The following is a 25,913-nucleotide window of genomic DNA, read 5'->3' on the forward strand; positions in this document are numbered from 1 at the left end:
GTACTTCAAGGTGGGAAAGAAAGCGTTTGGCCTTTGAAAGATGTATGGTGTTTTCGAAGCTGCTTCAGAGTCTGGAGCGAAATGGCAAAGGTGTCGCTAGACTGATGATGGATCAGTGATAGACTCGCTTGTGTTTGTGTGTATAGAAACGGGTCACTTCTGCAGTGATGATAAAGTCGTGTTGTACAGCCTTCAGCCTCGCTCACCTTCCTCTGCTTCTGTGAGAGAGGCACTTTCTTACCTCACAGGGAGTCTTAAGGCTTAATCCATTGTTTGTAAAGCTCTTTAAGATCCTTGTTTGGGAGCACTAGAATCTGGAGGATTAAAAACAATTTATTTTTGTGTATCTTGTATAATGTGCATCTCAAAGACTTTCCAAAGAAGGAGGAATTGAGAGCCAGAGGGAGATCGCAGGTCTGTAAGGTAAACACGAGGGAGGAAGTGGCTTGGAAGAACAAAGAGGGTAAAAGCACAAGGATAGTTCCCCGTTGCGGTTGTAAGGAGGGCGAGTTTCCAGCCCTGGAGGAAAGGGCTGGATGTAGTAGAGCTGTCTTCCTCTTAATCCCATTTAAAGACCCATCTGGTCAGTGCTGCTGCCTCGTTGTGAAGGGCAGCATGCAGATTTTCCCTCTGCTGTGTTTGTGCCCTTTGATCGTACGTATCGGGAAGCGGGAATCTCGCTTGTTCTCGCCTGGTCTGTTTTGTGAGCTCTAAACTACCAAATAAGCTCACAAGAATTAATGTCAGTGATCTGGACGAGGGTGATTTTTTAAAACGAGATCTGGAATGGTCAGTGAACGGCCCCGCTTCCCCTCTCGCCGCCCTGCCTGCAGAGGTGTGCAGTACTTGCCCTGGTTTCTGCTTGCACATCCATGCCCTGTCCATGGACCCGCCGGGGACATCGGTGAAGGTGCTTCCTCCTGGGGGACCCTGGCTGCCCCTCGTGGGGGGGAGACCTTCTCCGTGAGGCTCCTCACACCTACCAGAAAACTGTCGCTGGAAGCGTGGCCCCACCGGAGCATCCCTCCTGGCCATTGTGGACTTCCCTGATGCCGCTGCCTCTCTTCTGAAGAGTCTGTGTGTGCATAGATACGGGTGCTCCTGCCCTCGGAGGGGGCTTTGTCACCTTCCCCATCCTCACCCCCCCTTGTCCCCATGTCCCTGGTGCAGTACTGGTACTGTCATCCTCCAGGGCAGCTGCCACAGCTTCTCTTCATCTCCAGAGCCTCACATGCCAGGTCTAAAGTGTTGGAGAAGAGGCGAGGTGACCCCGTGCTTTGGACACAGGTGGTGCCTTGGCTTCCTTGGGGAAGCAGAAACTGGTGATTAAATTCTTTCCCCAGGTGCAGGCCTGAGCATTTTGTGTAGGTGTGTTGCCATCATGTGACTCTTTGCATTTTAAACACAATGTTTTCCCATGTGAACTTGTTTGGGGTCACAGAACGTGTTTCTGTTGTTCTCTGTCGTAGCTGAACGTAAGATGGGGCTGAACTAAAGACCGCACTGGTTGGCATTTCTGGTTTGGGTTCTCACCAAAAGATGTCCCAAATACTGGTGATGTTACAAGCAGGCATCAAGGCAGTGGTTTCCAAATGATGTCCAAGCACACTCGGGACCCTCAGTATTTTGTTAGTTGAGCCCTATAATTTTACAGGAATAGGAGAGCTCAGCAAAAGTGGCCATCAGCTGTTATTTGCTGCTACTCGCGTGCAGGGGAGACTCGTGTGGGGCTGGAGATGGCTGGAGGCTGTGGTGTATGTTGGCAAGTACGTGTAGGTGTGACATGGGGAAATTCTTGAGGTGTGGGTGTGCTGGAGCCAGGGAGGACCAGCAACCGGTGCCAAGGGCTGGGTAAGGCCAGTGACAGGCACTGCTCGCCTGGAAACGATGCTCCATAGTGTTGGGGTATGATAGAAGGGATGCTCTGGGTTCCTGGGCCACTGCTGGTTTTGTTGGCCTGGCACCATAACGTTAGGTTTATCCTAAAAGCAGTAATATTTCTTGTTCCCCAGTACCCCTGGGGTTAGAGTGCTCCCTGTGTTATGGGAGCCACTGAAGATTGTTTAGGTAGTAGGTGGGACCAACTCGCAGACTGGCTTTGCAATAGCATAGCTAATGAGATTAACATAGTATTCACTTAAAAAAGAAAAGAAGAGGCTGGTTGGTTGAATGGGACTCAGAAGACTCATTTCATGCGTTAGGAGTTGGAAACACAAGCTATTTAGCTTAGCAAGGAGAAAGTTGAGAGCATCTGGTGGGTTGGAAGCCTGTCCGTTATTGACTGCCAGAGCCTGGGCAGGGTGCTGGGGAGTATATTCGCCTTCTAAACATCTGCTGCCCTCAGGTTTCGGGCCGACCTTGCCTGACACCCATCCTACTTGCTTTGTTCCGGGATATTTTTTAAAAATAGAGGAAGAGTCCCTGCCTGCTGGAAGTTGAAGCTAAAGAAATTAAACTGAAAAATAAAGCACCAGGTTTATTAGGAGGGTTGCTAGTATGAGAACAGCTTAGTTTGTGGCTGTAGCAGACTTCGCATCCCTTAAATATTAGGGTATTAGGCTTTCCTTTAAATACTGTCTCGGTTTTAAAGTATCTGCTGTAGTTGGTCCGTATCTGTAGAAAATGCAAGGAGAATTACCTCAAGGGAAGTTTTGTTGGCTGTTGGGCTGTTTGCTGAGATGACTGCTGCAAGTCTTTTTGGCTTTGAAAACAATGAATCTTATTAATTTCAACTATTTTCATATTTTTGCTGTTCTTTCTTCACTTAAGTCTGTGATTCTCCTGCCTGCTCCACTAACTACTTCTTAAAAACGAGTTGCTTCACAAGGATGCTCCAACTCACCTATTACTATTGCAGCTGTGCTAAATACCTGCAGTTCCGGATACCTTTGCTTCCCCCTCCCAGTGATCTGGTAATCTGTGCTGGTTTCCCAGCTTCCTGCTGGTTCTGTGCAACCTCAGTTGAAAGTTATTGGAGTGGGACTTCAAGTGCCGTTTGAGCTCTAGAAGTAATATTTCCCTCAGAAAATATTTTTCCTTTTGTTCTGCTTGTTCTTGCGACTGTTAAGTAGTTTTAAATAAAGATTATTTTTAGCCTCTTCAGCCTCTGCAACAAAGCACAGTAACTTTGAACAGGTACCAAAATTTTCTGTAGCGCAGTAGAGAAATAATTCCAAACTTGACATAAACTTTCTCTTCCCAGTGACGTCATTCATTGGACCCAGACCTGGCATGCATCTCCCCGTCCCCAAACCATTGCACTGAATTGTCGTAAAGCCAACAGCGTATTGTGCGTGTTACAGAAACCCAGTGCACGTAGAGCAGAGGAGAATGAGAACAGGTTTCCTCAAATACCCCGAGGAGTGGGAGTGTAGCATTTCAGGAGAATTTTTAATTCCTCGGGGTTAATCTGTGGCACATGAAGAGCCACGCTGGAGCTCTGCTTTGGAGGAGAGTTTTTATGAAACTCTACTGCTGACACTGGGAGCTGCTGGCAGATATTTAAGTTTTTACTGATGTCAGATTTAACCTCAGCCAATGTATAGCTCTGATGCAAAGCTGCTCTGCACATATTACAGTGGGAAGATTCGCTGGGGTTGCTATAGCGAAAGGCTGGAGATGACTTCAGGAGTTTAAATTGGGCCTGCGTGCTGGTAAACAAGGGCTCTGCCTATAGTAGAAGCTGCTGCGGCGTTTGAAGATGTTTGTGTTGGATGGGGTGGGAGGTGGCATGCGTTCGCTCGCGGGGAGAGCACAAGTGCTTGCACAAGCCTGTCAGACTGAGCGTGCCAGCGGTGTGCCCCGGGAGGAGCGGGCAGGTGCCGGGGGCTCGCCGTCGGGGCAGGGTGATGTGCTATATGTAAGGACAAGGAGAAGCTGGAGATACCGGTTGCATTCAGAAATCTGCTACTGATTTTTCGTGAGTGAGCACCAGCCAGTTATTCCTGGTGCCTGAATCTCCTCCTCTGCTGGGGTCTGTGCCCTGCTGCTTTAGCCCTCCTGGAGTCCAAACCAACCGGCCAGAGATACCACTCACTGTAATATCCCAGCCACGCTTTTATTGCCCTCTCCTTCTTGACTTCGTTATGTCTTGATCTCTGTAACCTCTTTAACATGTAAATACTGAAATGAGATTATCTTTAAAGAGCCCTTTATTAAAGATGTACTGACCTTCCTAATCAGAAGAAATTTTCCCGTAGCTGCTTTTCTCCTTTCATGCAATTCGACAAGTAGCGAGGGCAGAATGGTGAATCATCTCACCGGGACGACAGCTTGGGCTCAAAACTGGGCAGGTTTCTTCAGACACCACACCAATGTGATGCTCCCTGCGCAGCACATTCCCAGCACCTGCGACGCTGGCCGCTCTGCAGCATGGGAAGGTGGGGTTGCTCCCACAGACACATACCTCTTGCTGGGTTTGTGGTTTAAAGCAACTCTAAACCTCCTTAACCTTCAGCTCGGTGGCCCTCAGTGTGGCGAGCGCGGTGCTGAGGACCTGCTCTCCTTGGCTGACTCACGACCAAACTTTTTGGGTGAGCAGTTGCAGCCGCAGTCGCTGCGAGCTGTGTCCCAGCAGCCGCTAAGGGGTTTGTGCGTGGTGGGCATGGCTGGCTGGTCTCTGGTAGATCAGAAGGCCCTGATGAATATGCTCATACCTTCCCCTCCCAAACCCGCCCTGGGTTCGAGCAGCTCGAGCTGCCGTGGGACCTGCACCCCAGTATTGTGCCGGCAGCCCCCGGTCGGTGAGGTCAACCAACCGACCCTGCCACAGGGCTTCAGCCCTGCGAACCTTTCACTGGGGAGAGTGTTTTGAAGAAGAGGGAGGATGTATAGCTGAGCAGTCGCTGTGGTGGGCTGTCTGTGCAAAGCGTTCAACCAGGCAGAGAGGACATACCTGAATACGGCTCTTAAGCCCTGCACGGGGGGACTTTGGGTTCCTCGCAGAGGGAGAGGAGACCTGCCATAAAAGACTGGCGTGTGAGGGGTGAAACTGCAAATAGTTTGAAGCCTTCTTTCAGTGTGTGCTTTAATGAGAGCTTTAGAGTTATTTTTGATCTATTATTTGTTGCATAGAGCAGGGGCAGGAAAGCAGGCAGTTCCCAAGCAAGGCAGCCGAGGCCCCGGTGCCACCTGAAGAGCAGATGGGTGCCGTGCCCCTGCGGCCGCGGTGCTGCCCGTCCTCGGGTTCTCGGCCCCTCCGGTCAGCATTGGTATTTCTCCTGCCCTGGATGGCAGAGCCCTTCGCCTCGGGCCCTGCGGGCAGCTGTGCATACTTCTACCTGGGATCCTGGGTTTCCTTACGGGATTGCTGGAAGCTCCCCAAATCCGTGTGCTGTTTATCGCTTTGGAGCCGATCGCTGGATGAGCAGGGTGGTCTTACTGCTTCGGCACCGGTAATTATTGCTGGAGTTGATGAGCCTTTCCTGTACGGTTCTGGTGGAGCCTTTGGTGTGCAAGGATGATCAGAGAGGGTTTATTTTTTTTCCCTTGTAAAATATATTCCAGCTCCAGTTTGTAATGTGGTGAGAGGGGGAGTGAGAGAAGGGAACAACAGCGTTAGCGGATGTAGAAGTAGCTGGAATGAGAAGCTTTTGTGCCATTAATAACAGTCCTGGCTGGCAGCCAAGGCTGGGAGTGTGGGATTAGCCTGAACAATCAAGACTGCAGGATCAAAACAAGGAGGCAGGAACAGCGAGGTCACACTGCTGCCATCTGCGCTGCCGCAGTGGTGGGAGGGAGCGGAAGAGGGGGCTGCGCTGGAGGAGCGATGCCGATAGCGCGGGTGGCGGGGCGCCCGCCGCCTCCCCAAAACCGGCCCTGTGCCGCCACCGCCGCGCTCAGCGCCGGGGTCAGGGCTTTGGGCTTCACCTCCCAGCTCTCTGCGGGCACCTTCCCGGCGGCACTGGCGAGCCCGCGGAGGGGAGGGCGGCTGCAGATCGTCATTTTTAGGAAATGGCTTCTGAAAAACAGAAGCGGCTCGTTGGGGGCTTGGTCGTGCACTTCTGCGCTCCGGACCGAAGAGCTGAACGGCGTTTGTGGCTGTGGGTTTGGGATGGGTGCCTTCGTGCGACAATACCGATAGCCCGCCCCGGCGTTGGCGTCACCGCCGTGCCGTTTGTGAATCCCATCTGGTGACCAGGGGGTGGGGAGAGGTCACCGGACGGATTCGGCTGCAGCTTTGCTGTGGGCAAAGGCAGCCTTGCTCTGTGCTGGGGCATGTGGGGGGTATGGACCTTTCCAGGGGCTGTATTTGCGAGTTTACATCACCCCTTTAAAAGGAGTGACTTGAGATTTCTGCTGAAAGATGATTTTCGAAGCAGATGGAGGCAAGTCTTGTTCTGTTTCGCTCTGGTCTCCGTCAGCTTTTGCTGAAATACCTTCCAAGAGTATCAGAAAGCAAAATGATTTGCATCATTTGTGTTGCTTCTCCTCTCCTTTTTCCTCTGACCTAGTAAGTCTCACTGTCCTGCAAATGTAAATACGAACGCTGAAATGCAATAGAAGTAAAGCAGTGTCCCACAAACAGCCTCCCAGCTCTTGCTAAAAATATCTCTGTGCGGTGCAGTAACTCCCAGGCATTCTTTTGTCTGACTGCTTTTGAATTCCCTAATTGAAGTTGGTTGGAGGGCAGTGCACCAGTTTCCTGAATAGCTCAGATGTTGATTTTGAGTTAAAAAACAAGAGCGAAATTGTTTTCCCTTTGTGTAGCCGTGCTTTTATTTACCTCCCCCCCATCTCATTTTTTAATCTCTGTATTTTTACTTGCAATTTTATTTTGTAAGACAACTGCATTAAATACATCTGCGGAGAAGGGGCCCAGGAGGCAGCAAGCAGGAAGACACAGTTTTTGGTACGTGATGCCACGTGCGCGTTGGAGCCAGAGTGCTGCTCCATCGGAAACGTCCAGGCTGGCGCAGAGACGTGGTGCAAATGGAGCTTAACATAGTAGGAAGTGTTAATAATGGTTCCTAATTGCCTACTAATAACTAAATCTGTGGAATTTGGCAGCAATTGGGATATAGTTTTCTCCTGCAATCTGTCCGTTCCCTCCAGAAAGAACAAAGTTGCTTCACTGACATACAGCAGCAAATCTTAAATTCACTGAAGGTAACAGGGGAAAGTTTTCCAGATCCCACATGGCCTCCACCCCTCCGCAGAGCCTGTGAGGCTGCTTCCCTGGGTGAAAACTGCTGTGTCTTGGTCCAGCACTCTGCGATTTAACAGAGGAAGAAGAATAAAATCAGGCTGTTTTCCTCCTTTATGTTTTTGGTGGTTTGGTTTTTTTTTTTATTTGAACTTGGAAACAGAGAAACCGAGGCTTGTTTCAAGTGCTCCCGAAAGGCTGCTGGAAGCACCGTGTGTGCGGGCAGCTTGCCCAGCCGTGCAGGGATGGGTCCCTGGGTTCTCGTGGGGACAGGGAGGAAAAGTTTGTGACCAGTGATTTGTGATAAGTCACGGCCAGTCCAAGAAGCTCCCCAGAATATATCTGTTGGGTAAATGTGATAAACTGCAAGTGCTCAGAGCTCCTCTGTGGCTGGTAAACAAACACAAATGTTGCTTTCACTCGAGCCTCAGTAAATTAAAGGCTTGAAATTGTGATGGAGATTGGAGAGAAGCTGATTTCAGATGCTGCTTCAGGAGCCGGGATTTATTCAGGCTCTCTGTGGTGGGAGACATTTCGTAGCTGCTCGGCAGCAGCAGAAAAACAAGCACAAATTTTTCTGTCTTCAGGGATAACTGCAGTGAAGCATGCGGGGGGGGGGGGGGGCTGTGCTGCTCGCTGGTACCGAAATACCTCCCCATCCCCCACGCACGTCAACAGGCCCCGAAACTTCCCCGGCACACGGGGCTGGGTGCTGGGTCCTGCACCCGCCTGCGGAGCAGGAGCAGGCATGGGAAGCGGTGCCTGCAGCCCCTGGCCTGGGGGACCGCGGGGGAGCCGGGCTCCTCCAGCACTTTCCTTGGAAATGGAGCATCTTCATAGTTCGACACACGCAAAAATAAGACGCCAAACGGGTGTAAGCTGGCAGCCTGCTCGCTGGGTTTGCTGCCTCTCGCTCTGCCGTAACGCAAAACCAGGAAAATGTGTCTGGAGGAGCCTGCGGCGCGTATGGGGGAAAGCAGCGTCCTACCTGCGGGCACCCCGCTTTCGGGCACAGTGATGGGGGGCCCAGGACCCGGCTTCCCCCTTGTTTTCCTTGTCCCCCTTCCTGCAGGCAGATGGACTCTATAGATGAGAAACACCCTTGTTGTCCAAAACTTCCCTTCCTCTCCAAAAAGGTGGGTGCCAGCACCTCCTGCTTGCAGGAGAGGTTGGGGCATGGCCGGTGGCGTTGGGCAGGAGCCGTGCCAGCGGCAGCGTGCCAGAGCCAGGCTCTCGGCGCTGGGTCAGGATCGCAGCGCTGCGGTCGCATGCCCTCCTCTTAGCTCCTAGGTTAACATTTAACCTATTTGTGTTTCAGTACCTCAGGTTGTTTGATGTTATGGGGCACTTTGTATGGCTCTCGACTGTAGGTGAGCAGCCCGTTGAGGGGTACGGCTTATCTGCTGCGGAGGAATGTGAAGAATTTCATGGGGAGGAAGATGAGATTTTTCCTTTCCCAATGGAGGGAAACCAAGTCTGGGTGTGTGACATTGTAATGTCTTATATACATGGGCAGCTCCCTGCTTTGGGAGCCTGTATGTTAAGTTTCTACCTGGCCAAAATGTTTTCGCTCTGACTGTAAACCTTAGAGGGGAGAGTGCTCAAATGGAAAAGTTGACGCAGCCTTATCTGCGGTGCAGCCTCGGTACGATAGAGGAATCCGAGCCCTGGCTTATGTCAGGATTGAAGCTTTCCCCTTTCCTTCCAGCAAACTGCATACCATTGCCTTGGAGCCGTTCCTTCATCAGGGGCACATCCTTCAAGGAGCTTAGTTTGGTCAAGAATACAGGTCTGGTTTCATTTTAAATGTATATCAAGTTCCCTGATGGCTGTCTCTGCTACCTCCTTGCAGCAGCCCCACGTCTTTCGAATGGTGCTCCTTGGAGTGCCGTGGCAATGCCCTCCCAGCAAACAGCAGCATCCCTTCTCCGGAAACTTTAGCCCTTGCCTTCAATGTGCAATTATTCTTGCAGGAGACATTCAGGTCATCCATTCCCCTCGTGCAGCAAGTGACACTTCTACAAATGACTGATGCTTAACATAGTCAAGGGTCACCTTACCCAGCTCTTGGTGCCTAAGGCTTTCATTGCGGCGTGTGTGAACGGTCTTTCAAACTTCCTGCCGGCTCTGCTGCTGGCAGTTCATTAGCAGGAGGAAAAAAAAAAAAAAAGCCTGGAACTAAATTTGCCAGCAGTTCCCAGACCCCATCTCCAGCGCGGTGGAGCCGTCCCATCTCTGCCTGGTGAGGTGGGAAGCACCGCCGGAGCTCGCCGCTCCCCATCCACCGTAACCCTGATAGCTGACCCGAAACGGCGGCTGCGGGGTCAGGCTGACATCTGGCACGCTACCGGCACCGCTGCCAGGAGGGGAGGGAGGTGGAAACGCTGGCTGGAGGGGAAGGAGCTGGAGGAGGACGGGAAGGGAGGGGGAAGGACAGAGCCAGGAGCTTCTGAGGCTGCGGGTAAGACATTAAACCGGAGAAAGGGGCAGAATATAATGCTCAGTGATTTTTGCAAGCGGCCGGCTGCTTCCACAGGATGTCTCAGAGCTAAGGGCAGCGCTTGTTTTCTCGCAAGACACTACAAATAATAAAAATAACGGTTGCAGTTAATTGCCATATATCCATCGTGCCTTGGTTTTCATTTGTCTTAAGGCAGGGTGCGTTTGCAGATGAATTTTGAAAATAGCTGAGGATCAAATGTTGTTTTTTGTTCTTTGGCACTGAATATTTTGCTCACTGTTCGTGTTCGGTGATGCAGATCTGCGTGTGTGTTCAAAGTCTGTAGCTAATGTTACAATTTCCTTCCTGCTATGAGCTTCTGTTTTCTATGCTCACACCTTTCTGGAAGCCTCCTTTCAGGCTACAATATTCCCTACTTGGTTTTGTATTAAAGGAATCTTTTTCTGTAAGGGTTGAGAACAATGTTTTCCTTTTAGCTTTAGGTACGTAAAGGAATAATACTCTTTTAACCTGCTAAGAAAACGGACCAGTGTTTCAGAAGGCTGAGCCTGCTACAGTGCATTTTGTTGAGGAAAAAACATTTCCCTAAGTGAGGAAGCTTTTGCTGCTGAAGCAGAGGTTAAGGGTTGACGGTGTGCCGTCCTGGTCAAAATCCCGTTCCCTGGCTTTCGGGGGGGCGAGGACTCCCTTGCTCCCCTGCTTCCATCCCTTACCACCCAGCACGTGGTTTGTGGGAGCGAGGTGCGTTGCTGGCATTGCACTGCAGAGATATGGGGGCCGTCCTGCTCCAGAGACGGGTGGGCTTGGTGCTCGGGACATGGGCCTGATGCAGCACGCCCGCGAGTCCCGCTGCGCGGTCTGAGATGGGGAGGAAGGCTATGGCGCCTGGTTGTTTACGAGATGGCCCGTTTCTGTGCCGAGATTGCCACAAACCGGCTTCCTTTTCTTGGGCGCTGTTAGCGTGTCGTGTCTGCAAATGGGGGCTGATGCTCGTGTACCCTCAAAGATCTTAATCTGTTCAGATGGGAGTTTACTGTTTTAAAATGGCTTTGATTATCATACGGAAGAATTGTTTACTGGCTGTACATATGCTATGCTGTCTCGGTCCCGTGCTTTGCTAAGAATAGAAACCAAAGCATTACTCTGCGCATCTTACAGCTGTGGCTGTTGAAAAACTGACTTGCCCAAATGTTTGTACGTTTGTGGCTGAGTAGGCAATGGAGCTGAGGTTCAAAACTGCCACTTCTCTGCTCAAACCACTAATCAGCATTGCTTCTGAAAGGACTATAGATAGTGTGTGCAAGCTGATATTACAAAAATAAACTTTTCATAACCTCCCTTTGGTTTCTGTAAATCCCCAGAGTTGCAGGTCTGCCCCATTATCTGCGGGCACTCACAAGGCCATTCTCACCATGATGTTCTCACCACTCTATTTAATTGCAAAGGAGCCTTTTGGAGTAGCCTTTAAAAATCCCTATCACCGTTGCACTGTCTTCATTAAATGAATGGGGCTGTTGTACATCTGACAGCTGCCATTTTAATGCTGTGGTATTGTATTTCCTTGCAGGAGGCTCAACCTCATGAGGCAGATTAGGACTGAGAAAATCCAGGTTCCATTAGAAACCATTGGAAATGAGTTCCCAAGTTGTTCTAAGGTAAATCAATAATGCATATAATCTCTCTGGCTGGACTTAGTGACGGAGCCAACAGTTCATTTAACCGCTTTTTTTTTTTTAAAGCACTTTCAGAATCATTCCTGTTGAGACTTACTCCTCACTCTGAATTCCTGTTGTGAAATTCTCGGGCAGCATTTGTTTTTGAGTGCTGCCAAAACTTTGGTAATTTATTCATCCTCGTGCTTAGGAGGAACCGTAGTCACTGCTGCAATGGCGAACCTCGCGTCGGTACTGAGGTAGCCGCTAAATTCCTGCAAGTTTGGGAGTGGAGGATGCTGCTTGGCTTGCACGCGTCTCCGCTCCCAGACAGGCTGCTCGAACCCCACCTCTGGGTCGTGCGTCCTCGCTGGTGCTGTGTGAGTCCGACGCTTGGCGTGTTCGCGTCCCCCCTTGCCTTCTTCCAGTCAATGTGTGTAGCTGGGAGCATGCTCCTTGCTGGAGGCAGAAACACATTACTTTGTTTATGACCGTTCTTGAGTGCTCTGTTGCGCCTCCTCTGCTGTTTTGCAGACTGATCCTGAAAGGAAACAGGAATTTGGTTACAGAATAATCGAATTGAGAAAGATGAATCCTTTTGAGTGTTGCAGTAACAGGTTTTGCTAATTTCTAACTTATTTGAAAATAGCTTTAATAAGCGAATTGTCCTTTCTCAGAGCAAATATTCCAAACTCACGAATCTTTCAAGCTAAATATAGTAAAGGACCACTGTTTTTTCTTCTGTTTAAACCAGTGCTTGAGTGAAGTGAGGAAGATGATTAGGTTCTAAATGAGCACAGGAATGCAGCCAGCTCCAGCGGCTTTCCACGCTGGCACTGTTGGGTCGCTCGGCACTACAGGTCTGGTCGGGATCAGGCGTGAGCAGGCTGTCCAGTCTGCCGAATTAGCCAGCACACGCGGGACGGCGTTCGTGCGAGCCCTGCTTTGGGCTGGCGGTGGGCAGGCAAGCGATACCCAGTGCTACACAAAGCTTGGAAGGGCAGGGTTGCAAATTATGCTTTTATTTGAGGCGATTCAATGAATTTTTGTACTAGGTAACTGCTTTGTGTCACGTGATAGTCATCTTTTTGATTCTGTAGTAGGTGCCTTGCAACAGAGTTTATCATCTCTTGGAAACTCAGCCTTATTTGACAGTACTTGAACTGTCAGATACTAAGATAATGTCTCTTGAACCACTTGAATGGGATAAGACTTGGCTTGATAGAGGGCTGTGGTCTTAGAAAACCTATAATTCCTTCTCCCCCCGCATTGATGCTACTATCAGATTTTTCTTTTTAGCTGTGGCAAAGAGAAGATTGAGTTGCTAGAACATGATCTATTTTGATTACTAAAAATCTTAGCGCTGCTAATTTAGTCAGTTAGTACGTTACGAATGTAGGTTCTGTGTGTTCAAACTGTTCTTGGTTTTTTTACTTAATAAGTTCTCCAGATAGTTGCCATGGAAATAATCCTGGATTCGGAGAGGATGTAAAGGCCCCGAAGATGCTGGTGCGGTGGCAGCAGCACCGTGGTGTGCACGCTCCGGGCTTGGCTCCTGGACAAAACTTGGTTTCCCGCGGTGGTGCCGGCTCTAGGACGGGAACTAGCTCCCTGCTCCTGTGGCTGCCCCGGTCCCCCGTTTTGGAGTTTTGGGCAGAATTCTCCTGGTTTTCATAGTGCAGAAAAGTTGCAGAAAGCACTCACTGCTAGTTTTCACTGGTTGAAGGTTAACGATGGATTTCAATTTCACATTTGCCTGAATCATGCTAATGTGAAAGGGTTTGGCTGTTGCCTTTGCCTTACCTGAGCCTCTGTGGCTGTGCCGGGCGTCTGCGCCGAATTTGAAGGGATTTCCCCTGCTCTTCTCCTGGAGCTCTGGGTGCCACTGTGCCTGCCGTGCCGGCGGATGGTGCCAGGCCCGGCGGTGCCGCAGCAGGAGCCTCTCCCGGGCCCCTGTTTGTGCCGCAGAACAACGAACCTGCTTCCTCTGGGCCCGTGTTTTCTTTTTCAACAACTTCCTTTTTGTGCAAATGTTGTGTTTTTCATGAAATTGACGCGTGTTGTTTTCAGGCGTGATCATCAGAATTGTTTTGTATGTCTAAACCAAACCTGGGCACTTCTTGTTGCTTGAAATAAGACAGCCAGTCCTAATCACAGGAAAATTCAGGTGGTTTTCCTGGCTTTGCAAGACTTGAAAAAAGCCTTATTATTTAAGCTGGAATTGACTTTAGTTTGAGGCATGGGACAGATATTTGATGCAGTATACGGGTTATGTGAATCCCGTTGGTCAGTGGGATGGGACCAAGCACAGGAGCTGCAAAAGCAGCAGCTCATCTTGCTGTACCTGATTTTTGTCAGAGCAATTTCCTAGAGAAGGATCTCTTGCAGTGGCGGAGATCCTGGAGTAGCTAAAGTTAAAATTGAATCATCTCAATACAGATTTCAGGCCAAATGAACAGCGTGTTTAAAAGCACATTTCAAAGGTTTGAAAAGTGGTCACGGTAGATTTAATTCTGCGGGCGAATAGCAGAAGAGGTGTGTTGGGTGAGTTGTAGGGGCAAAGCCTTGAGAGCCTCTTTCCTGCCTGGTGGGCCAGTATGACAGGGTGCCGTCCCTTCCTTGGTGGTGAAATACAGGTGAATCAGACCTTGGCTGTGCGCTTTCAGTTTGTAGCCGAAACAAAAACCTATGAGAGATTTTTCCTTTTTTCTCTTAATTTTTTTTTTTAATTTATTTTTTTTATTTTCTTTTTTTTTCTGGAGAGCTGAAGTGCGCTTTCTCCTTCCCCCCTCATGTTTACATACATTATTGAATAGCTTTTGCTGTAATACTTAGGAAAATGTGCAATGCAGCCTGCCCTTCGTGTCGCATGGTAACAGAGATGGAGAACCCTGTCGCACCACTGACGTCCCACCTTTCACCCCCCTGGAGCACACTTGCCCTGAAACGCTCCATGTTTCGGTCATCCCAGCGACCGGGGGAGTCTCAAACACAGATTTTCAAAAGCCAAGTCAGCATCTTAACAAAGATTATTGAGACCCCAGCAGCTCGCAGTGAGAGCCCACCTTCCTGTTCCAGCCTGGGGAGGGACAAACCCAACCAACAGCCCTGCATCCTTTTACACTGCTCTGGGTGTATTAAATTAGCGAGCAGAGTGACAGCTGGGCAGGAGGCTGGGAACAATGCAGATAAAGTTAGCTTTCAGCGACGTGACCCTCTCCAGGCTGCGCGCCAGAAGACTATAAATAATTGATAGGAGCAACCACCCTCGCCAGCACGCTAATGTACAGCGCGGTTCATACAGCGAGCGGAGCTGCATTACCCATTACATCACCGCTGCTCTCAGCCTGGGCTCTCCTATCAGCAATGTAATTTTACTGCTTTTAAATAATAAATTGCACTGGGAGTTGAAATACTCCTTCGCCCCATTCAAGCCTACTAGGGTGTGCAACTACACAAATGAATTTTACATATGGTAAAATAAATTTTGTATCAAGCTAAAAAAAATTTCTCGCAGGAGGAGTTTAGCCCCACCATCTCGCCCAATATCAGTAAGAGGGGTTTAGGGTATCAAAGGCAGCCGGTTCCAGCTAGTGACTTTTGATCTGGCTCGGTATCTGGAATGATTTTGAAGCTTGACTTGGGGCCATTGGCCTAAGTTCACGGGTGGTTTCAGGGGGTAAAGTTCTCTGGTGTTGCAAGTCAGAAAAATCCCCTTGGCTGTGGCCGTTTCCGTGAGCGGAAGGCGTGCGAGCGGCATGCATGAGCTCTTTGGTCCCACAGAGCGGGAGCTTTCACTTTCAACGGCTGTAGTTTTTAAGCAGTGAAAAAATCTTGATGTAACCCAAAACCTGATTTCTTTCCCCTAGGTCTTTAGATAAGCTCTGTAACCTTTGCTTATCCACACATTTGTGTGGAAAAGTTAAAATGCACTTTGACTATTCCAGGCTCTGGGGATGGGGAGGGACAGGGGGGGTCTCTGTGCATGTGGGGACACTTTTTGGTGGACCCTTGCAGCTTTTTATGCTTATTTGTGTGGGTCTCCAAGGATTTTGAAAATACAATTTTAAAAAAAATCATATAACTGCTACACTAGAATATGCAAGCATCAAAAACTGTCCAGAAATTGGACAGATTGTGGTACTCCATTCCTGTTAAGTTGGTGGCGAGTAAATGGAGAAACCAAACCGGAGAGCAATCAGCTGTTAGTAGGGAAGAAATGAGTGAGATTATGGGGAAGTGCGGAGCAAGGACCTGTGGTGCGTGACCGGAGCAGGCTGGCAGCAGCAGGACACAAAGGTGAAAGATGCTGAAGAGCAGGCGCTGAGGATGATGCAACTTCAGCCGGTGGGACACGGTGCGTGGCCGAAGGTGCTGTGTGTGGTGGGGGGGTGGGCTTGGCTGGGTCGTGTTCACATCCAGCGTTGCTGAGGTGGGTGCTGATCCAGTTGCAGGAGCGAGTGCAGCGAAACACAACATACAGGGGCGTTCAGTGTTGTGCAGCAAAACAGTAGCTGGGCGGGGAGGAGGGCCACCGGCCGGACAGTGCTCCCAGGAGCTGTGCTGGCAGGCGGGCTCTCGGACATGGTAATTTAAGTACAACCAGCCTTGTTTATAGGAGAAATAAAATGCCGGAATGGTATCGTAGGAGGCGGCTTAATTTGTTGAAAGAAGATAAGAAACAGATTTTGGTTAAGGGTATGATTCAAGGTAAGATTCAAACCATGTTTTGACATTATAGAGCACTAGGACCAAGGGCTTACATCTGGATATAAAATTCTTCCGTGATCCCTCACAAAAAATCCTCTGCTTTGCTCAACACTTGAGTATGAAGTAGGTGTTCGGGACCCTCTTCCAGGACACATCTGTCCTATGTGTGCATCTTACAAGACTCAAAATCTGTGCAGGGTTATTGTGAAAGTGGTGACTTTCACACCTTCTAGAGCAAGACTTAAAGAATTATTATTTCCAAATCAGGAAGTGAGCAATGTCGCAGAGCTACATAAGAAAGCATAAGCTGCTTATGGTGGATTAAAATGACTGACCGTTTAGCTATGCAATTAGATGGGGAGATGGTGTGATAAATCATGAGTAACTAGCTTACCTGTCCCATGATGTTGTTTATCTCCGGGCACGTGTGCACCAGTTTCCATAGGGTGTTTGAGCATTTGCTTTTAAAGGCATCGGTCTTTGAAAAGAGGGTGAATGTACGTGCTCTTTGTACAGTTTTCTGATGTTTCTTAGCTATCCTTGAACGTCAGGTTTGCCCTACGGTTAAACCGTAGCTCTTTCCAGAGGTGTCCAGGTGTGCGTCACCGAATTGGGCAGGCAGCTGTGCTGCTGCAGGGGAGCGGGACTGCCCGGGGCAGGCAGCAGCCGCAGCTCCCGCTCGGAGGCGAGGTGGCTTGCTTTTCCCAGGGAGGGTCCTGGGCTCCTCTGGCACGAGGCCACGGGCTGCAAGGCCTGCGAGGATGCTGGCACCAGCCTTTTTGTGCCCTTCTTGAAGTGAGACAGCCAGTCTCTTGTCCATCTCCCACTGATACCGTAAGAGTGAGTGCAGCACCCACAAGCTGCCCTGCAGCGGGAGCTAGTGGGACGCAGGACAGGCCGTAGGAAAGGCAGGTGTTTTCCAGGGGTGCTGAGCTGCATCAGCATCTCAGCATTGCATGTGCTTCTGACAGGACCTTGCGGTTATCAGGCAAGAGGCTTCAGATGACAAGGTGATGCTTGTTGCCTCCAGCTGCGGAGCGTGTACATCCCTGCAGAGGTTTGAGGTGTTGTTGGCTTAGATTTGCAAACAGTCTGGACATAGGAAAGCTTTTATAGGGCAGTAATGTATAAAATATTTTAAACTGTCCATTGGTCCTGGCAGATGATTGGGTTCCAGGGTGATCTGACTACCTGGCAGCTCTGTGGTGGGTCGGTCCCTGCCAAGACAGCCATCCGTCCGGTGCATCGCTGCTGTGAGGCCCTGAGTCCCAGGACCAGCGATTCAGCGATGCCGGGTTTGCTTCTTCCCACCCCGAGAACTCTGTCTTACCTTCCCCCAGCTCAGCAGCGTCTCCTTTACCTCTTGCAGATGTACAGCTTAGCAAAAGCATGCAAAATGCTTTAAGATTTTGGCCAGCTCCAGTTTGGAGAGCTGGCTGATCGGAGACGTGATGCTTGTATGGGAAACCAGCTCAGCCCGTGCGAGATACTGTTCAGCATGTCTCTTTCATAACAACGTGGCTGTTTGAATTGGTCATTTTCTTGGGTGATGGTGACAGGTCACTTTGTGGCCAGACAGGAGCCCGGCCCCGCAGATGTGCTGGCTGTACCTGGGGAACAGTGGTTCTCATGCTGAAATAGCGATCCAGAATTTTAGCGTCTCTCTGAAGATTTGACTCTGAAAGCTCTGAGGTACGCAGACTGTGATACAAGCTACGGAGAGGGGCTTCCAAAAAAATGAAACTGGCAATGAAGATGCCAAACAGACATCCTAGAGATCTGCTGAGGGCAGACTGCTAGCCTAAGCCGCTGCTCGTGCAAGCAGAAGAAAGGCAGAAAGTAGGAGATGCTGCTGTACCTCCTTGTGTGGGACGTCCATCAGCGGGGTCCCGGGCTGGCTGACCCCTGCCTGCACGGTCCCCTTCTCCCCCCGTGGTTCTCAGAAACTTCATCCTTCCCCTGCATCTCACCTTACCGAGCGCTCGGGAAAGGGGCTTTGCTATTCTTAGCATCTCAGCAGAAGTGCTGCCGCTCCAGCGAGACGCACACAGGAGCCTTTGATAAAAGGAGCAGGGGAGTAACCATGGCAGTCTCGCTGAAACTGGTAACCATGGATTACAGAAATTAAAGGCATAAAGCAAAGAGCAGGATTATCTTTGGCGTGGTTTTCTAGTGAACAGAAGGCACTACCCGACTTCCACATTTAGGTGAGGCACTGTAAATTACCTGTAGTTAAAAAATAATGCTAATTAAATTCAAATGTAATAACAATTAACACTGCTGATCTCAATTCACTGAATTTCCTTGCAACTCTAATTGACAGAGAAAAAAAAACCAACCCAACCCTATACAGAAGAAAGGAGGGGGAATTTCTCGCTTCTGGCTCTGCGCTGCGTCCTTCTTCTGATGCAGCTGTCAAGTTTGCATTTTCCGTTTCCCTAGCCTTATTATTTTTTATTTTTAATGCAGGGCGCTTCACAAATAAGAAAATAAGACAAGCTTGATTTGCCGGTACCTTTGCAGGCGAGCGTGCCGCGGGCAGGGTGCCTCGTGGGCCGGTATCCGCGGAGCTGGCCTGAAGCACTGCCCGTGCTGCACCCGAGGGACCTCGCCGACTGCGTGGCAGACAGGGACGGCACGTGGTGAGCGCCAGCACCGAGCCCCCCCCCGGCACCCCAAACCTCCCCAGCACCTTCCTCGCCTTGATGTGGAAGGCAGTCTGCGCTTCTCTTAATCGTCCGGAGGCAAGGGCGAAGGAGACGGGTGGCTTTGTGCTGCAGGAGCAGCATTCCTCAGGTCCGCTTAGCATGCAAGCTGTGTTCTTTGCACAGCAAATTTTGCTTTCAAGTTCAGCGAGTGCTAAGACTCTGTGTAAATGGGCCTGCTAAAGATATTTTTTGACATTTGAAAATCCTATTAAGCCCGTTTCTCCCCTCTCCTCTCCCTCCCTCCCAGCGTGCCAGCTTAACATGGAGGAACTGCAAAGGTTTCTTTAGCCGGCCGGGTCACATCCTGCACAACAGACCTCAGAAATATGGGTCACAACGAAATGAGGAAAACAAAAAGTATATTGTCCTCGTGTCTTACGCTGATGGCTGATTGAGGGACTCCCTAAACGGACAGTTTAAGATCTTAATGAGGTACCAAACATGAGGTAATTCAGAATATGCCCCTTTCATGCTGTCTGCTTGCCAGCATGGCCTTCCAGTAATGGGTTCCTCCTGTGTGTTCGTGCCTGATGCTGCTTTAACTCTTCTTTACCAAGGGCATGGGCCTGGCAGCATGTCCTTGAAGCGGAGTTTGCCACAGTTCCTGTTCACAGTTCCTGCATGAGTCAGTGATAAAGCCCATGAGCACATTGTTTATTTTCTTCTTTACAAATAATTCTCCTAAGTTGAGGTTATTACTCATTGGCTTTAAACACAGGGTTGTAGGTTGGAGTGGGTCTCCTTTAGCCTTACTTCATGCTGGTGGGGGGGTTATGTGCAGATTTTTCTCCAGGTTTTTTAAAATTAAATTTGAAGAAGGATTTCTATTAAACCCTCATTTCTGGGAAATTCCTGAAACGGAGAGTAGCCTGCAGTGGGACAATCACCAGTTGTGCTGGTAGGTGTGTAATTACACAGGTTTTGGGGAGCGGGGATGCAAACAAGTTTGCATACATTGAATTACAGGCGGTGTTTTAATAGTATGTTTTTTAGGTCTTGGCTTTAATCCAGAATTTTTTCGTGCTATTATCCTCTATTTACAGCTTTCAGAAATCAGCTGATGTCACTGCACATATGTTTAGAGCCGTTGCTAAGGTGATTAGCTCCAGAATTCAACGCCTACGCAGTCCTGATGAAAGGCTGAGAAACTGCTCAGCAGCGTCTGTTCAGAGCAGTGCATTGTCGGTTTGAACTATTAAGAGCCATAAAACAATATTACCCAATTTTAGGGTAAATACGTTGGCCTTGACTGATAATCATGCACCAGGTTTTACAGGAACAGAGGCTTTATCTGGCACGTTTAACTAAGTCTGAGAACATTTTTCACTGAGAAAGCGTTTAAAATTACCCGGTTCCTAATTTCCATGAGCCTGCGCAGTGTTAGTGCATTCAGGGTTTCCTCTGCCTGCCGGCTCGGGAGGTAGCAATCCAGGGGCAGGACTGCCGTCTCATAGATGTCTAATGTCTGTCCCATCGCTCGGTAAAACTTGCTGAGCATGCAGAGCAAAACCACGGACTGCAGCCCGAGTGTGGTTCCTTTGCAGCCAAAGAGTTGCCAAATCTCCTGTTCAGTGGTCACCCGCTCACATTAAACTGGGAACTGTCCCGAGACCATCACAGTGACTGGGACACAAAAGACCGTATGTCTTGCCACTTTCTTTTTGGCTGAATAGAAATCCCTCCTGCGAGGAGATGGTCGTCCGCCACCTCAATTTCCACGTTTTCAGTTTCAGGCATCCAGCTTGCGAGGAGCAATGTGCTCCAACAGAAGGACCCTATTTCTAGTGGGAGTCTGTCCTCTCTAATAGAAAGTAATTTACCTTCCTCTCCCCTTTTAGAGAACGGTATCAAGTTGCCTTTACCGGCAGGACTGGGATCCTGTTACCTGCCAGGCTCCTGCTTTCAGTGCAGCAGAAGAATAGCTTTTATTCATGGCAGAGAAGCCACGAAATACAATAAAGTTGCCCACAACCTGCAACAAGAACGGGCTACCAGATTACATTTTAAGAGCGTTACAGGTGAAAACTCCTTTTTTGTTTAAGTTGGTGCATGAAATGTGTATGAAATATCTTCTTTCCAGTCCAAGGTACTTCAGTGTCCTTTAAAAAAAAATTTTAAAAAAATCTACCATTTAAACTGTGAAAAGATGTGGATATGTATATGTATTTTTTTCCCCAGTCATCTAGTGCACACTAAGTATCTTAAATGATAACAAACATTTTCTTCCCTGGGAGCTCACTGTTGTCCCACCGATTATTTTTTTTCTTTCCCTTTTTTTAAAGGATACTGACTAAGGCTTGACCTAGTTTGGCTGTCATCACACCGTGAAACAGTGCAAATGTTCACCTAACATAGCTACCTATATTTTTGTTCTATAGGCTGTGCAAAAATAGCCACACACACAGCTGTGTGTGAGTAGCAGTGCATCGTGTGGTTTTGCAAGGACCAGGGCTGAAAACAGGGTTTTGCTCATTCCCTTCCCTGGTCGCTCCGTCGGGGGCTCACTCCAGCTGCAGGCGGAGGTTGGACTTGGTCAGTGGCGGGGAGGTGTTCATCTACAGAAGTAAAACCTCATTTACAGCTCCTGTCCCCCACCTGAACGAGGAGGTTTGGTTGATGGAACGGGTGTGCTGGCACCGCCATGGGAAGCACATCCCTGGGTTAGCTAATTTTAGTATAAAATATAGATTGTGTTAATTACTGACTGTGAGAGAAACACTTGGATCAGGGGTGTGCAAAGGCCCTTGCATCACCCGAAACGTGTTTGTCCGTTTGCAGGGTGAACCGGGGTCTGTTGCATTGGCTGTACGGCTGCACGCCGGCACCCCTTCACTCTTGCCCAGGCTGGCGGCCGCTCGCGGGGTGCTGCCGTCTGCCAGGGACAGCGGGGGGACCTTCCCTGGAGGGGGTCCCCTGTTGCCTGCCCGAGCTGGTCCATGCACAGCCCATTGAATGTTCCCCCTCCTCCTTAAATGCACTCACTCCCGTGATTTCTGGCATGGCTTTTTTTTTTTTTTTTTTTTTTTTTTTTTTTTTTTCCTTCCCCAAGAAGTGGCTTATTTTGGATGAATTGGCTGGGGATGGTTGCAGTCTCGCTGCGTGGATTCCCACGTGCAGGGTCCATACCGATCCCCTCGGAGGTTTCTGATGAAGAAGGAGAGCAAATAGGCTGATGAAGCTCATCATCCTTCCACCGAGCCTGGCTCCCAAACCGTCTTTGGGCCCCTTCCCTGCTCCTCCTCCTCCCCCAGCTTTCCTGTCCTGGGCTACAAAGATGTTCCCAGGGCTTGGGGAGGGTGAATAGAGGTTGCATAACCCAGCTCCCGCTCCATGGGGCCGAGAGGCCAGGAACAAAACCCAGATTACGGCCTTTCTCTGCAGAGTTGAAGGGGCCGGGGGGACATTGATATGCAGATCCTATGTGTCGGGGCACCGTGGCGGCATTGTTTTGAAATGTCCACATGTAGGGTTCATGAAGCGATAAAGAAAAGAAACTAAGTGAAATATTCTGTGCTGGAGCGTGGTACGGGAAATGCTGCGGTGATGTAGCAATTTTCTAATACAACCGTATTTCCAGGAGGCCTTGACTAGTAAATTGCACTGTTTGTAGAAAATTTTCATGCTTTCCCAACCTTCTAATTTTCTGGGGTTCATTTCAAGTGGATTTTTTTTTTTTGCTAGGCTCTCTTTTTGCAAGAATGACGTTAGGAATTTGGAAGTGATGCTTGGGTGACTTTCGTTCTGCTGTCCTGGGGCCAGGCTAATGTGCACAGAAGTAGCCGGAGGACTGGTTGTTATCCAGTGCCTTTTAAACAAGATGCTCGTGCTTTGCCCTCTCTTGAGAGCAGCACAGCACCGTTCGAGTGCGCCCAGCTCCTTCTGCACACCTCTCAGCTTCTGGCAGAGCAAGTGGCTTTCCAAGGGGCTGCCTGTATTGAGCAGCTCGGATAAGTACCTGTTTGTGACCTGCTGGTCCGATAATGCTCGTTGTGATATAGGAATGGCAGTGTGTGTACAGTATACTGCAGGAAAACACTTTCTAGACCAAAACGTGGTGTGAGCTGCAGGAGCTGGAGCTCGTCTCGTAACTCTCCAGAGGAAAAAATGCTCTAAACCAGAAGAAAAGTTGGTGGGCTTGGTCGGGCCGGCCCATCTGCTCTCGGCGAGTTACCTGCTTGGAGTTTGCTACTTTGATGTTCTTGTTTCCTTGCACAATGAGTCTCTGCTAACAAAGTGCTTGAGAAACCTTGCAACGACACAGCAGCCGGCTTGCTGGGAGGACAGGCAGAGCATCCGCGCCCTCCATCCACCTAAGCTGCTCTTGCAGCTGTGTGCCTGTGGACGGGTGCTGCTGGGGCTGCCTGCCAGCCGCAGGCTGACACCGAAGGCAAGAGCTTGAAGGCTCAGTAAAATTGAAAGAGAGCTGCTTTTTTTTTTTTTTTTTTTTTTTTTAAATGACGCATTGAGATGTGTTAGTGTAGCACGAGTAGCTGACCTGCCTGCTGCTCCTCTTAGTGTTGCCTCTGCAGGTACATGGGAACATGTTGTGTTTTGTACCTGTAGCAGTTCCAGGCTCAGTGATGAGCAAAGGTTTAAAAAGAGGATTGAAGTAATGAGAGGCTGGGAGGTGGGTCGGGAAGAGCCCCAGGTACACGTAGCATGTGAATTTACTGCCGACTCCTCTGGGAAAAAGAGGTGGCACCTGGGCAGTAGGTTGCAGACATAGAGCCGAGTAGGTTTTGAAACCCAGGAGGTGAGTTTTGTGGGCTGGCTTTGGGAGCAAGGGGACTGGGCAGGGGAAGCACTGTCCTGTCCCTTTGGTTTGGTTCAGCTGCTTGGAAGCGCAGGACCCCCGGTGAGGGTGGCCGGCTGCGGCAGGGCTGCGAGAGCAGCTTCCAGGGTGGGCTCCTCGCTCGTCTGGCTGGCGGAGTTCAGGGGCACTGCACGGACACTCCTGGAGGCTGTTGGTCAGCGGTGGCCACAGAAAAGCTAAAGAAGCAACAAATAGCTGAGGTTTTATCCGAGTATATAAGAGTTTTAGGAACTGTACCTTAAATAAACGAACCAGCAAGCCAACTCGTAACTCCCAAATGGCATTGCACATTCTGCTGTAGTGGAGAAATCTGTGGTTTCTCCCCTGCTTTGGAGGAGCATGGGCATTCCTTGAATGGAAAGGTCTTCCCTTATCAGTGCTGCTGTGCCAGTCGTGTTCCTGACATCTGCAGAAAGAGGGAAATGTTGCACTTGTTTCGCCATTTCTAGAAAAGTCTTTTGTCTTGCTTTCAGCCTGGCCTCTTTGAAGAGTGCTGGGCTCTCTTCTGTCATCGTCTTAAACCTGCTCCCGTGTTGGGGGATTTAATAACTCCTGCAGTTGCCGGCCTATTGGCATGCATCTTCTGTGGTGTGGGTGCAAGTGGGGATTTGCACGTGTGTGGGGTGCGTAGCCGTGCACACCCTCCTGAAGATTTGAGCTTTTATTCTGGGAATCCAAATATAGTTCCATGTGATCAAGTGCTCACGAAGAAATCAAGTAATCCATACTTGGGACAAGTCCAGGGCTTAAAATTCTTAATAGCCTTGTTCCCGGGCTCTGCAGCATGTGCTGCGCTGAATACGTTTTGAGAGTCAAGGTCCTTGCTTCTGATGGTTTAATTTGGAGAATGAGTATCACTTAATAGTAGCATTTTATTACATTCGTTTCACTCTTACTTTTCAAAGAATTCTTCTGATGCATTCAAGCTCCTGCCCTTTGGATGCTAATGGACTTCTGCTGAGATTTTGTTTTTGTTATTACGTAGCACCAGGGCTCCCATTTGCAGGGGCTTGGTATGAAGAATGCTCTGCCCTGAGACAATGCCTCCATTCACGGGCCCTGATACAATGGGGGTGGAACAGTTATAATGTAAATTAGTATGCAAAGCCCCATCCTAATCAATGCGTTTTGCTCAGTGTCTGTGCACTGCGTGTACCACTCCTGCAAAGTGCTGAGTTGTTCCTTCTGCACAGCCAGACCGTCCTGCACATTTCAGTGCTAAAATAAATGTGTTCCTGAATCAGTTTTTAGAAAGCAAGAAAAAATACCCAGTTCACATCTTAGCAAGAGTGGAGCATCTGCAAAAATCGTGGTAGATGGAGACCAGCTCTGTGTGATGTCCGCAGCTATTTTTGCCTGTTCTTTTTGAAGTAAAAACCACTACAAATAACGGTTGGTCCTTGCCTCCTACATCTGTGTGGACTGCTGGAGCAGAGGGACAATGCAATGCTGGCGGATGGGGAGAGCAAAAGGCGCTCCCCTGAGACAAGGCCGGTTCACCATCCCAGCACTGCACAGTACTGGTGTCTTTATGTGCGATATTGCTCATCTTCCCAAGAGCTGCAGGTAAGCATTAACCTGCAGCAGATTATTTTTGCATATATTCTTTTAGTCCATGCATGTGGTCCCTTGTTACTGACAGTCACAAACATCTTAGCAGCTACACAGCAGATGTTTTGTTTGATGGAGTGATAACGGTGCTGTTTTGTCCTAGCCTGAAGTTAAGAATGGCTTTTAAATGCACTTCTGGCGATATAGTTGTGCAATTTGAAATGTAAGAAAATCAGGAGTCTTTGGACTGACCTGCACATATCCAGCAGGCTGAAACTTTAACTTTCCTAGTCTATAACCAACGAAGTAATTGAGCCTGAGCAGGGGAAAGCCTGGCAGAGGATCTGCAGCTGTTTGGTGGCAATCGTTGAGGAAAGGGAATCATCCAAAGCTCCGGACTGAAGCAGCTCAGGGAGAAGCAGAAAGGTCAGGATCCTTCAGCATCTGCATGCGTGCTTCCAGTTTTCTGAGTGCCATGGTGCTCTCATTGCCCAAAGCCAGCCCACAAACCTGCTTGTGTAACAAATTCTTGCTGTTCAACGATAGCCAGGCCTTGAGAGAGTGTTTTGGCTGGTGTTTCTCCATTGCTGTAGCAGGACAACATTGTGCATTAGAGGAATTTGCAGAAGCTTGTACCAGAGGAGCTGTAAGTAGAGGCTGTGCATGAAGTAAGCGTAAAATCCCAGAATTTATAGCAACTTTTGCAAAGTGTCATCATTGAGAGACTGGAACAAAGCTCTGATGCGCTGGGAAATACCTGTATCTTTTATGAAAGCAGTGTATGGTTCTCCATTTGTTCCTTTGATAACACCTTTTGATCTAATGCCAGAGTAAATTAATCCATCACAAGATGGGGAACAGAGACTCAGATAAA

At 49.3% G+C, this 25,913-nt stretch overlaps 1 protein-coding gene across 6 annotated transcripts in view; it reads left to right on the top strand.

The window, feature by feature from the left end:
• ANKRD11 (ankyrin repeat domain containing 11) overlaps window positions 1–25,913 on the top strand; it is a 159,720-nt gene that overhangs the window by 74,416 nt on the left and 59,391 nt on the right. For 3 of the 6 annotated variants that reach the window (XM_052795256.1, XM_052795262.1, XM_052795259.1), the window contains exon 3: window positions 11,173–11,260. The exons of the other annotated variants lie outside the window; for them this stretch is intronic. The gene's annotated coding sequence lies outside the window, so the exon portion shown is untranslated. The remainder of the gene's footprint in view (window positions 1–11,172; window positions 11,261–25,913) is intronic. 6 annotated transcript variants of the gene reach the window in all.

Source organism: Harpia harpyja, chromosome 9 (assembly GCF_026419915.1).
Source record: "Harpia harpyja isolate bHarHar1 chromosome 9, bHarHar1 primary haplotype, whole genome shotgun sequence".
Taxonomy (NCBI): Eukaryota; Metazoa; Chordata; class Aves; order Accipitriformes; family Accipitridae; genus Harpia; species Harpia harpyja.